The sequence below is a fragment of the Gymnoscopelus braueri genome, assembly GCF_963280865.1.
Source record: "Gymnoscopelus braueri genome assembly, chromosome: 3".
Lineage (NCBI taxonomy): Eukaryota > Metazoa > Chordata > Actinopteri > Myctophiformes > Myctophidae > Gymnoscopelus > Gymnoscopelus braueri.
Genome location: NC_137612.1, coordinates 34,908,927 through 34,919,766, shown reverse-complemented (window position 1 = coordinate 34,919,766; position 10,840 = coordinate 34,908,927). Strand labels below are relative to the sequence as shown.

Here is a 10,840-nt window from a genome sequence, read left to right as displayed (position 1 = left end):
AGACTCCAGCATGACTGCTCCCTAGGGGAGCACATTCAGAATGAGACTCAGGAGAGCATGCCATGCGATTGTGAAGCTGTATATTATCTGAACAGTACAGAACTGTACAGTGTACTACTATAGAAAAGGATCGTCATCATAATGCTCTGAAAGCCTAAATGACATCATGATATCAGTAAGTGTTACATTGTAATTTTCATATTATAAAACACTATGCGTGAAGTTTTTTTATGCATGTTTTCAGAAAGAGGAGTAGTTCACCCCCCAAAAAAATCTACCAATTACACACCCCATGAAGCATTGAATTCATGGAGATTTTTTAGTTGTTGTCGCATTTCTGAGACAATAATTTTATGACCGGCGGAAAGATGCTAATGTATCCGGTAGGAGACTCAAAGGAGTCTCCTTGAGTCTCCTACCGGAGATACACACGGTCATCACATTATTGTCTCAGGGATGCATGAAAAAAAACATATAAAATGTCCATGAATTCAAGGCTTCATGGGGTGTGTAATTGATAGAAAATAAGTCATTGTTTGGGTGAACTATTCCTTTAACAAGAAAATATATTATGTGATATGTACTGTATAGAGCTTTTATAGCCTTTGGGTTTTTGACAGCATCACCATTCCCTATTCATACGTGATAAATGGGGGCTTTTGACCCATACCTCCTCTGAGCACCAATACCCTAATGCATTCAGTGCCTATTCTTGGTTGGGCAGTAACTAACTATTCTATCTATCACTCACAAACAAGTCCTTTGTGTACCAACGGGGCCAGTAGGTTAGCATAACACACGCACGCGCGCACACACGCACGCACGCACGCACGCACGCACGCACACACACACACACACACACACACACACACACACACACACACAACACACACACACACACACACACACACACACACACACACACACTCACACGCCCCCTTCTGCTGGTTCTGTGAGGTTACCTTATTCAACCTCAGCGTTTGGTAACAAGACCTCCCCTGACTGAATGGCCTCCCGTGGTTTATTGCCCACAGCCTCTCTCCACTCAGGCCTAATGATTAATGATACATATAGGTGGCCTATGACAGCCTTATTATAATTTTAGATGAATACATTTCTATTTATGAAAATAGCAGGGAATGTCTGGCAAGGAACTTATCCTTCCTGTTTGTTGTCACAGCTAAATGATACATGTGTATTTTGTCTTTAGTAAAAGATACGTATTGGTATGTAAATCATTCCTCCCAGTAATATATGGACTTCCCACATTTAAAGGTACAGTAAGTGATTTTTGTGTGTGTGTGTGTGTGTGTGTGTGTGTGTGTGTGTGTGTGTGTGTGTGTGTGTGTGTGTGTGTGTGTGTGTGTGTGTGTGTGTGTGTGTGTGTGTGTGTGTGTTTTAATATTACTCCTACAGATTTTGTACAAACTTCACGCAATTCGCTACACATGATCTCTATAGTCATGTGATCAAGACGGATCTGTCCGATTTTTATATATTATTTATTTCTAGTTATTTATTTAAAAGTGTTAGATAGCTCTATATTCTGATAGCAGTCATTACTAAAGAGTGTTTGTGAAGTAACAGGGGTCTGCCTATCTTTCCAGCTCTTTAGTAGGCTAAACAGAAAATCAGGATACCAATTTTATCCAATCAGAAGAGAGAACACTTACCGGATACAGGATAAACTAGAAAAAGTGCTCCTCGGAGCACTGGTCTCCGCCAGGTCAGGTAGGTTATTATGGGCCAGCAATGTTCGGAATTCGCCAATCAGGATGGAATATAAAAAATCGGACGGAACGATCTTGATCACTTGACTATAGAGATAATGTGTACGATTTGCATGATGTTTGGACAAAATTTGTGGGAGTAATATAAAAAAGTGTTGCAAAAATCGGCGCTATACTAGGGAAATATTGAAAGGGTGGCATGTGTTCCTCAACATAGTGTGAATGTGTGTGCAAAGTTTGACCGCAATCGAACACTGCGTTCATGATTTGTGGCATTGTTTTCAAAACAAGCCACGACTGCAGACTTTAGATGTCAATCTTAGCCAATCAGGATGGAATATGAAAAATCAAACATATCAGTCTTGATCACATGACTATAGAGATCATGTGTACGGATTTGTGTGAAATTTGGATAAAATATGAACGAGTAATCTAAAAACATGTGTTTTACATAAGTCGGCCTCCTTGTGGCGCTATAAAAGGCAGATGTGAAAATGCAGGGCAAAGGTTTTTCCTTGTTCTCTAGAGAGTGCGCGTACAAAGTTTTACACAGATTGGTGCAGTTATACGTAAAAACAGGAATCGGCGTGTTATAGCGCCACCATGAGGCTGATTTGAACATTTTGAAGTGGCATTTCTTCCTCGGCCCAGTGGGAATGTGCGTGCAACATTTTCACATGCTGTGTTCATGATTTGAGTAATTTTGTTCAAATTGGAAAAACGTTAGATACTGTGTACCGATTTGCAGGACAAAATCTTTAGGAGTTGTGTCCAAAAATATGTTTTGCAAAAATCGGCCTCCTGGTGGCGCTATAAAAGGCCCATGTGAGAAAAAAAATGTTTGGGGCAGAGGTTCTGCTGTGGCATCCAGGGAAAATAGTCGATCTACAAGCTCACAACGCGTTGCTATCTGAAAAGGTGTGAGATTGTAGATCGGCTATTTTCACAAGAAAGTATGTCATACATAAAAAACAACTACTCTCAAAAAATCATTTCATTTTATTGTTTAAAAATTGCACATGTCTGAATTAACAGGGTGATGTTTTGTACAATGCAATTTAAATGTAACCTGCATTGAGTGTGGTTTGAACCGGGGACCTTCAGAAGAAGAGGAAAAAAGGGGAAGGAGCGGGGAGGAGAAGCTGTGGGGGAGGAGGAATGGGTAGCTGTGGATCGAAAGGTCACCAGTTCGATTCCCGACCGGAACATCTCTCTAACCCACCCAAAGTCTTACCAAGTGATTTGAATCTTTCAAATATCATTTAATTAGTGACACAAAGAGGTCAGTGCCTTATTGAGATTGCCATACAGCCAAGTAGTTATATTTTGTATTGTTAAATACTTTAATGTACTTTATATTTTAATTGTATGATGAACAGATCTGAATTATTATGGACTGATCTTTATATGAAGTGTGTGACATAGATTATACAGTCTTGTGCTAATGTGCTACTGTGTGTGTGTGTGTGTGTGTGTGTGTGTGTGTGTGTGTGTGTGTGTGTGTGTGTGTGTGTGTGTGTGTGTGTGTGTGTGTGTGTGTGTGTGTGTGTGTGTGTGTGTGTGTGTGTGTGTGCGCGTGTATAACTCAGTCCATAATTATAATATAGTGTATGCTTGTGTACACACTGCATATAACTCAGTCCATAAATATAATATGTTCATACAATATATATGAATATACTAATATATACACACGCACATATATATATTATATATATATATATATATATATATATATATATATATATATATATATATATATATATATATATATATATAGAGATATATATATATATAGATAGATAGAGATAGATTTTTACTGTTTTTCATATAATTCAAAATGGTGGGAGATCTAAAGGTCAGAGGTCAAAAGTCAGAGTGTGAAAGTTGTTAGGCATGAGGAGACGCATGTGTGTATTGAAGTTTCATGGCTGTAGGTCAAACATCTGCATCTTTGAAGGGTATAGGACTTTTGCAATGTGTAAAGTAGAAGTCTTTTCAAATTCCTGTCAAATTTGGTGGCTTCAACAACACACATCTAACTATGACTATGTTTTCACCCCTGTCCGTGTGTGCGTGCATGCGTGCGTGCGTGTGTCTGGATAGCTAATCTCCAGCACCACTGGACTGATCGACATGAAACCTTTGACGTGCAGATTCCCAGTAGGCTAAGAAATTACCTCTACCCCCTCTTTGTGCTACTAATCCTACATATTTTGTCCAAAACTCACACAAATTGGTACACATTATCTCTGTAGCCATGTGATCAAGATGATATGTCATAGTTTTTCAGATTCCATTCCGTTTGATTGAGCCTCTAGGAGCCAAAAGGAATTGTACTACCACCCACAGGGAGTGCCAAACATGCTACAAATGTCACTGTTTGTTTCACCAAATTAATTTATATTGGTCTTGTGAGTCATGTGAAATAACATGATATTCCATACTGTTTGCATGGTATCAATGCTGTTTGGCCACGACTGACAAAGCCCTGGGTAAACCGCTCAGCCTGGCAAAGACCTGCGCACTAATGAGCAACCTTTTCTTCATATTGTTAGTATGATGACCCAATGACATGTGTCACAAGAGGTGCCATAGCTGACATCTCTAACCTTAGCAATCAAATCTGATGATGACTTACATAGAGACACACACACACACACACACACACACACACACACACACACACACACACACACACACACACACACACACACACACACACACACACACACACACACACACACACTCGTGCGTGCACACACACACACACACACACACACACACACACACACACACACACACACACACACACACACACACACACACACACACACACACACACACACACACACACACACACGCACACACACACACATTCTTGCACGCACAGACAGACAGACACGGGTAAGTACATACACACTTAAAATGCAACACATCATGCAAGAGGGAGTGTCAGGATGATGATGCTGCCTGTCATAGTTGTCCCCATGAGCTGCCCATCCTGTAGCTGTGACCCTCCCCCTTGGCCCATAAACAAGACACCCACACACACACACGCACGCACACACACGCACATGCACACAAAAACACACACACACACACACACACACACACACACACACACACACACACACACACACACACACACACACACACACACACACACACACACACACACACACGCTGCAGTGTGCACAAACTGTCTGTAAAAGAGATGTGAAACTAGAAAAAGGTTAGTGTGGGCCAGCAATGTTCTGAATTCGCCAATCAGGATGGAATGTGAAAAATTGGACGGATCCGTCTTGATCACTTGACTATAGAGATAATGTGTACCGATTTGCGTGATGAAATGAAATAACAGTTTTGCTAAAATTGGCCTCCTGGTGTCGCTATAATAGGGCAATGTTGAAAGGGTGGCATTTGTTCCTCAACGTAGTGCGAATGTGCGTGCAAAGTTTCACCGTAATCGGGCGCTGCGTAGTTAATGAGTAGTTAATCTGTTTGAATAAAGGGCACGGTGGCGCAGTCGGTAGCGCTGTCGCCTCACAGCTAGAAGGTCCTGGGTTCGATTCCCGCCGGGGACGCTGTGGGCACTGGGGGCGTGTCTTCTCCTCCGCGTCATCAGCGCCCATACCCTAGGTGGGGTTGGCGAAAGGGCCTACTCTGTGTGGAGTTTGCATGTTCTCCCCGTGTCTCCTAGGGTAGTTAATACCCTCACAAAAACATGTAGTAATCCTGGTCACTATACCGCCTCCCCCATGACAGCCGGGGCGCCTGATGGAGGGGAAGGGAACTGGTTGGAATAACGTGTTCCTTCCACGCGCTACGTCCAACCAGGGAAACTCCCCCCTGTCAGGTGACAAGAAGGTCAGTTGGCTCTCATGCCTGAAGGAAGCATGAGCTCGGCCCTGGCCTCCCTACTGTGGGGTGACAGGTGTAATACTGGTGTAGGGCTGGTGTAGTGCCCAGGATCACTTAGGAAATTGGCACCGGGTGAAAAAAATGGGTTACAAAAATCGCGGGATAAAAATTTAAGAGAAAAAAATGAATAAAGGGCATTGGCCGGGTTTCCCGATGCGATTTCAGGTCGTGCGTAGCTTACGCACGTGCGTAGAGCCTGCAAAAAAAATAATCACACCCAGTGTGAAGAGAGTGGTGCCTTTCATGAGTTCATTTCATTAGTTACTTTTTACAGACTTTGATGACTTCAAAGTATTTTTACTCATTTTAAGTACTTTAAAATATTTTTACAGATTTTTACGTGTTTTTACTCATTTTAACATCTTTTAAGTATTTTTACTCATTTTAAGTATTTTTACTCAGTTTAGGAACTTTAAAGTATCTTTACTAATATTTAAGTATTTTTTACTAATTTTAAGTATTTTTACTCAAAAGTGTGTGCGTGTGTGTGTGTGTGTGCAGAGGCGTCAATTGGGTATGGCAGGGTATGGCAGCTGCCATACCCTGGCTCCAGGAAGAAAAAAAAAAGATTTCTTTTTTTTTTTTAATATAAAAAATAAATCCATGAATGTCTCTGTCTATCTGCGTTGATTATTCTGTTATTAAATTTCAGTAAAATAACTACCAATGCAAAATGATTGCTTTCACAGGGTATTTCATTCTTCACAACTGCTTGTAGGGAATCCCAGGTTCAACACAGGTGCAATGCATTATTGTTAATTAGCAAGCAGCAGAGGCGCGTTTTTTCAATAGCAGACAGGCTGTTTTATTTACTTGTGAACAGTGAGTTAAAATGAAAAGGAAGCAGACCTCTCTGCATGCATTTTTTGGTAAAAAGACTGACACAGCAACCCCCGCAGCAGACAAGCCGTGCGGCCGAAAAAGGGCCCCCCAAAAAAATTCTGCCGCACGGCTTCGCCGCGCGCCCCAGATAGTTAACCCTGCCATACCCTAGCTTTTACTGAACTGACGCCACTGTGTGTGTGTGAGTGTGTGTGTGTGTGTGTGTGTGTGTGTGTGTGTGTGTGTGTGTGTGTATAATTAGTGTAACTGGTTGCATCTTTGTGTTGCAATCAGCCGCAGCTGTTGAGGCTGTGCTCAAACATACAGAGAGGCCGTGCTCGTACGGACGGACGGACGGACGGACACACGGACAAAGTCACTCCTTGGAGTGGCTAGCACCACTCAAAAATGTAATCCTGTTGGGAAAAAAAATCTGCCGATGATGTCACTGGTAGACGGGTTTCTGGACTGTCCACAGCCCTCCTATGAGACACAGACCGAGTAGAAAAAAAATGTACCATTTTATCATGAGTATTATTGAGGACCAATTATTGTCTCCGCAAGGCCGAAAGGCATGGCGAGAGTATGTTTTATCCCCTGTCTGTCCGTCCGTCCGTCCGTCCGTCCGTGTGTGTGTGTGTGTGTGTGTGTGTGTCCATCATTCTGTCTGTGTACAGCTAATCTCCGGCACCGTTGGTCCGGTCGCTGCGAAACTGTGCACACACACTCCCTGGATACCAATTCAGAACCTCTGCCCCAAATTTTTCACATGGGCGTGTTAAAGCGCCACCAGGAGGCTGATTTGTGCAAAACCCATTTTTTTATATAACTTCTACAGATTTTATCCAAACATCACGCAAATCGGTACACAGTATCGCTATAGTCAGGTGATCAAGACTGATCTGTCCGATATTTCATATTCCATCCTGATTAGCTAAGGTTGGCTGCCAAAGTTTGCAGGATTTTTCCGTTTTGAACAAAATGTCTCAAATCATGAACGCCACGTGAGATTTCCGTGAAAATTTGTACGCACATTCCCACTAGGCCAAGGAAGAAATGCCACCCTTGAATGAATGCAGTGTCCGATTGCTGTGAAAGGCCTAAGAAGAAATGGCACCCTTTTCACATTGGCCTATTATAGCGCCACCAGGAGGCCATAATAACCTACCTGACCTAGTGACGTCATTGTTTCTCTTAAAGGTGTACACTACGTCTATCAAGAATCATTTTACTCCTCACTTCATCCTCACACCATATCACATTCCTTATTTACTGTATGCTTTCTTACCAAGTTCATGCATTTTAAGTGTATCTTACTAAAATGTCACTTGTAAATCACTCACTCATTAGCATTAAAGCAAATAGCAGAAATGACACATGTTTGAATCTTTAAAAGCATGACTGTAAATAATGATTTATGGCTGGTGATCCGATTTAGACTTTTAGTCTTCATCCGTTTCGGTCCCAAACACTTCCACCTCACAGAGAGTCAGGATTTGATTCTGTCCAGGAATTACAATATTGACAAACTGACCCTCCATCCCATTACACGCAAAGGTCAAGGTGTCACCAGCTGGGATAGAGTCGATTACAGCACATCTGAACAAAAAGAGAAAACAAATTCACATTATCACTACAATAATTGCTGTAACAGAGGGTTGTATAAGGTTGGTGCTATGATTGCGGCAAGCTGATATGAATTTGCACGATTTTTTTCTCTATTCTTGTAACTTGTGCAAAACACGCAAGAAGTGCATACCTAGGATTTCCATTTCCATTGTCGTTCAGGGAGTTTCCAATGCGGATCTCAGCTCCATTGATCCTTTCTTCACAGCAGTCTTTTCTGTTGGTGATCTTGACAGTATCCACTTTGTAAGTCTGCTGCAGATCCACTCTCCACCAGGGTTTAGACTCTTCATTTGTGTGGGTACAGGACTTCTGTGACCAGACACTGTCAAAATTCCCATCAATGGCTCTTTCTGGAGTTCCAGGCGGATATATTGAAGACTGAGCTACTTGTCCACATGGTGCCACATTTTCACCTACATTAAGGTATCTAAGAAGACAATATTTATTTAGGAAACGAACCACCTGAAGCTCAACCTGGACAAGACCGAGCTGATTTTCCTCCCGGGGAAGGGCTGTCCGCACCGAGACATGGCCATCACCATTGATAATGCTGTGGTGACGTCAACTCGGACTGCGAAGAATCTGGGTGTGACCTTGGACGATCAACTGTCGTTCTCGGCAAACATTGCATCAGTGACACGGTCCTGCAGATTCCTCCTCTACAACATCAGGAGGATTCGCCCCTTCCTCACGGAGAAGGCAGCCCAGGTGCTCATCCAGGCTCTTGTCATCTCCCGCCTGGACTACTGCAACTCCCTCCTTGCTGGTGCTCCGGCATCTGCCATCAGACCTCTGGAGCTTGTTCAGAAAGCTGCGGCTCGTCTGGTGTTCAACCGCCCCAAGTTCTCCCACACAACTATCCTTCTCCGTTCTCTACACTGGCTCCCCGTAGCGGCTCGCATTCAGTTTAAAACCCTGGTGCTAGCCTATAGGGCAATGAAAGGAACAGCTCCTTCTTACCTCCGGGCTATGGTCGATGCTTACACCCCTGCCCGACCACTTCGGTCTGCCACCTCGGGGCGACTGATTGCCTCGTCACTCAAGGGTCCTTCTGGTCGATCTACACGGTCACGACTTTTTTCTGTTCAGGCCCCACAGTGGTGGAATGAACTTCCCACTGATGTCAGGACAGCAGAGTCACTGCCCATCTTTCGCCGCAGGCTGAAAACCCACCTCTTCAGGAAACACTACCCTTCCTCTTTGCCTGGCCTACTTGTTGTTAACTAGTTGTAGGAACTCTTGTTTTATTGTTGTTTTGTTTTATTGGATCTTGTTTAGTCGTTTGTTTTAGCTCTTGCTCATTTGATTTTGCTATTTTGTCTCATCTGTTTAAGAAAGTAGGTAGCTGATATATTGCGCTTTTACCTTAGCGCTAGGTATACTCTTGGTTGCTTGTTTTTGCAGAAAATGCACTTAAGACTTCTGGTGATTAGTAGTTTCGTTCCCTACCTATGTTGAATGCACTTATTGTAAGTCGCTTTGGATAAAAGCGTCTGCTAAATTACTGTAATGTAATGTAATGTAATGGAACACTTGGCATTATAGCAAATAGAAGAAATTGTGCATGTGGGAATCTTTAAATGCAATATTTATTGATGGGATGCAGTCCCATTTGTAGTCACTTATAAAACCATCAGTTAGCATTAGGCCTATAGCAAATACCATTAAAGGTGCATGTGTGAATCTTTAAAAGCAAGACTGTTATTAATCCAAATATATTCATGATTTGTGATCAGATCCTTTTCGGTATTATTTTATACACACATATATTATTACCATGACTTGCAAAGTTAGAAAAATATAATTAGTCAGACTGATTATAAATCACTTTGTCTCATAACATTGATTACAATTACTATTTAAAGTATTTTACTCATAATGCACTAGTGTCCATACTTTCCATGCTGATGAGGCATATCTCCCCAGTAAAAACAATCAACACGAGGATAACATCTCGGGCTATCATCCTGTGAAAGAAATTACATCAGTGAGTGAACTCTTTCAAACTGATAATATTTCAGGGAAATGTCAGGTATACTTAAAGGTAGGGTAAGTGATATAATTTTTTTCTATCCAGCTCTTTAATGAACAGAAAATACATTTTCAAGTAGGTTGCCAATTTCAGCCAATCAGGAGAGAGTATACATTTATCAGCTTCACTTTTATTGTCAAGTTTCACATTGGTCTCATTTCTTTTTGTAATCACTTTAAATTTCCCTTATATATCCTGTGTCCGGAATGCGTTCTCTCTCCTGATAAGATCAAATTGGTATGCTGACCTGAAAATGCATCTTCTGTTTCTAAAGAGCTGATACAGGGAGACCCCTGTTACTGAGCAAACACTCTATATAAATAGCAATGATTACTATCAGAACATAGAACTATTTAACACTTACTTTCACAAAGAAAATATCACTTAACGTACCTTTAAAATATGCCTAATTTCACTTTTTGTGCCGGACACTGTTGCCTCAGTTAAAATAATAACTCAAAAAGGTTTCCTGGTCTGCAGCTAAAAGACAGAGCCTAAATATTCACAGATATAAATGGGGACAGGGAAAGGCTGGCAATTAGAGAAAGACGGTAAGCAAGTAAAGGTGCAAGAACACCTACAGTTCATGCAGTCTCAATGGTTTTAACATGGCAAAGTTGATCCCCAGTGCGAAATCCAGATGTCTTAGTTACAACAGCATCAAAGTTTAAACACAGGTAAGAGTCAAAGTAAAAAAGACAAA

At 41.8% G+C, this 10,840-nt stretch overlaps 1 long non-coding RNA gene across 2 annotated transcripts; it reads right to left on the bottom strand.

Moving 5' to 3' along the window:
* Nucleotides 1-7,650: 7,650 nt before the first annotated feature.
* On the bottom strand, nucleotides 7,651-10,634 carry LOC308079845. 2 transcript variants are annotated; one of them, XR_013932638.1, is made up of 4 exons: nucleotides 10,531-10,634; nucleotides 10,002-10,072; nucleotides 8,236-8,518; nucleotides 7,651-8,075 (listed from the first exon to the last, which is right to left on the bottom strand). It is a non-coding gene; the product is annotated as an uncharacterized lncRNA (long non-coding RNA). The 2 variants fall into 2 exon arrangements; XR_013932639.1 differs by lacking the exon at nucleotides 10,531-10,634 and adding an exon at nucleotides 10,312-10,391.
* Nucleotides 10,635-10,840: the final 206 nt, after the last annotated feature.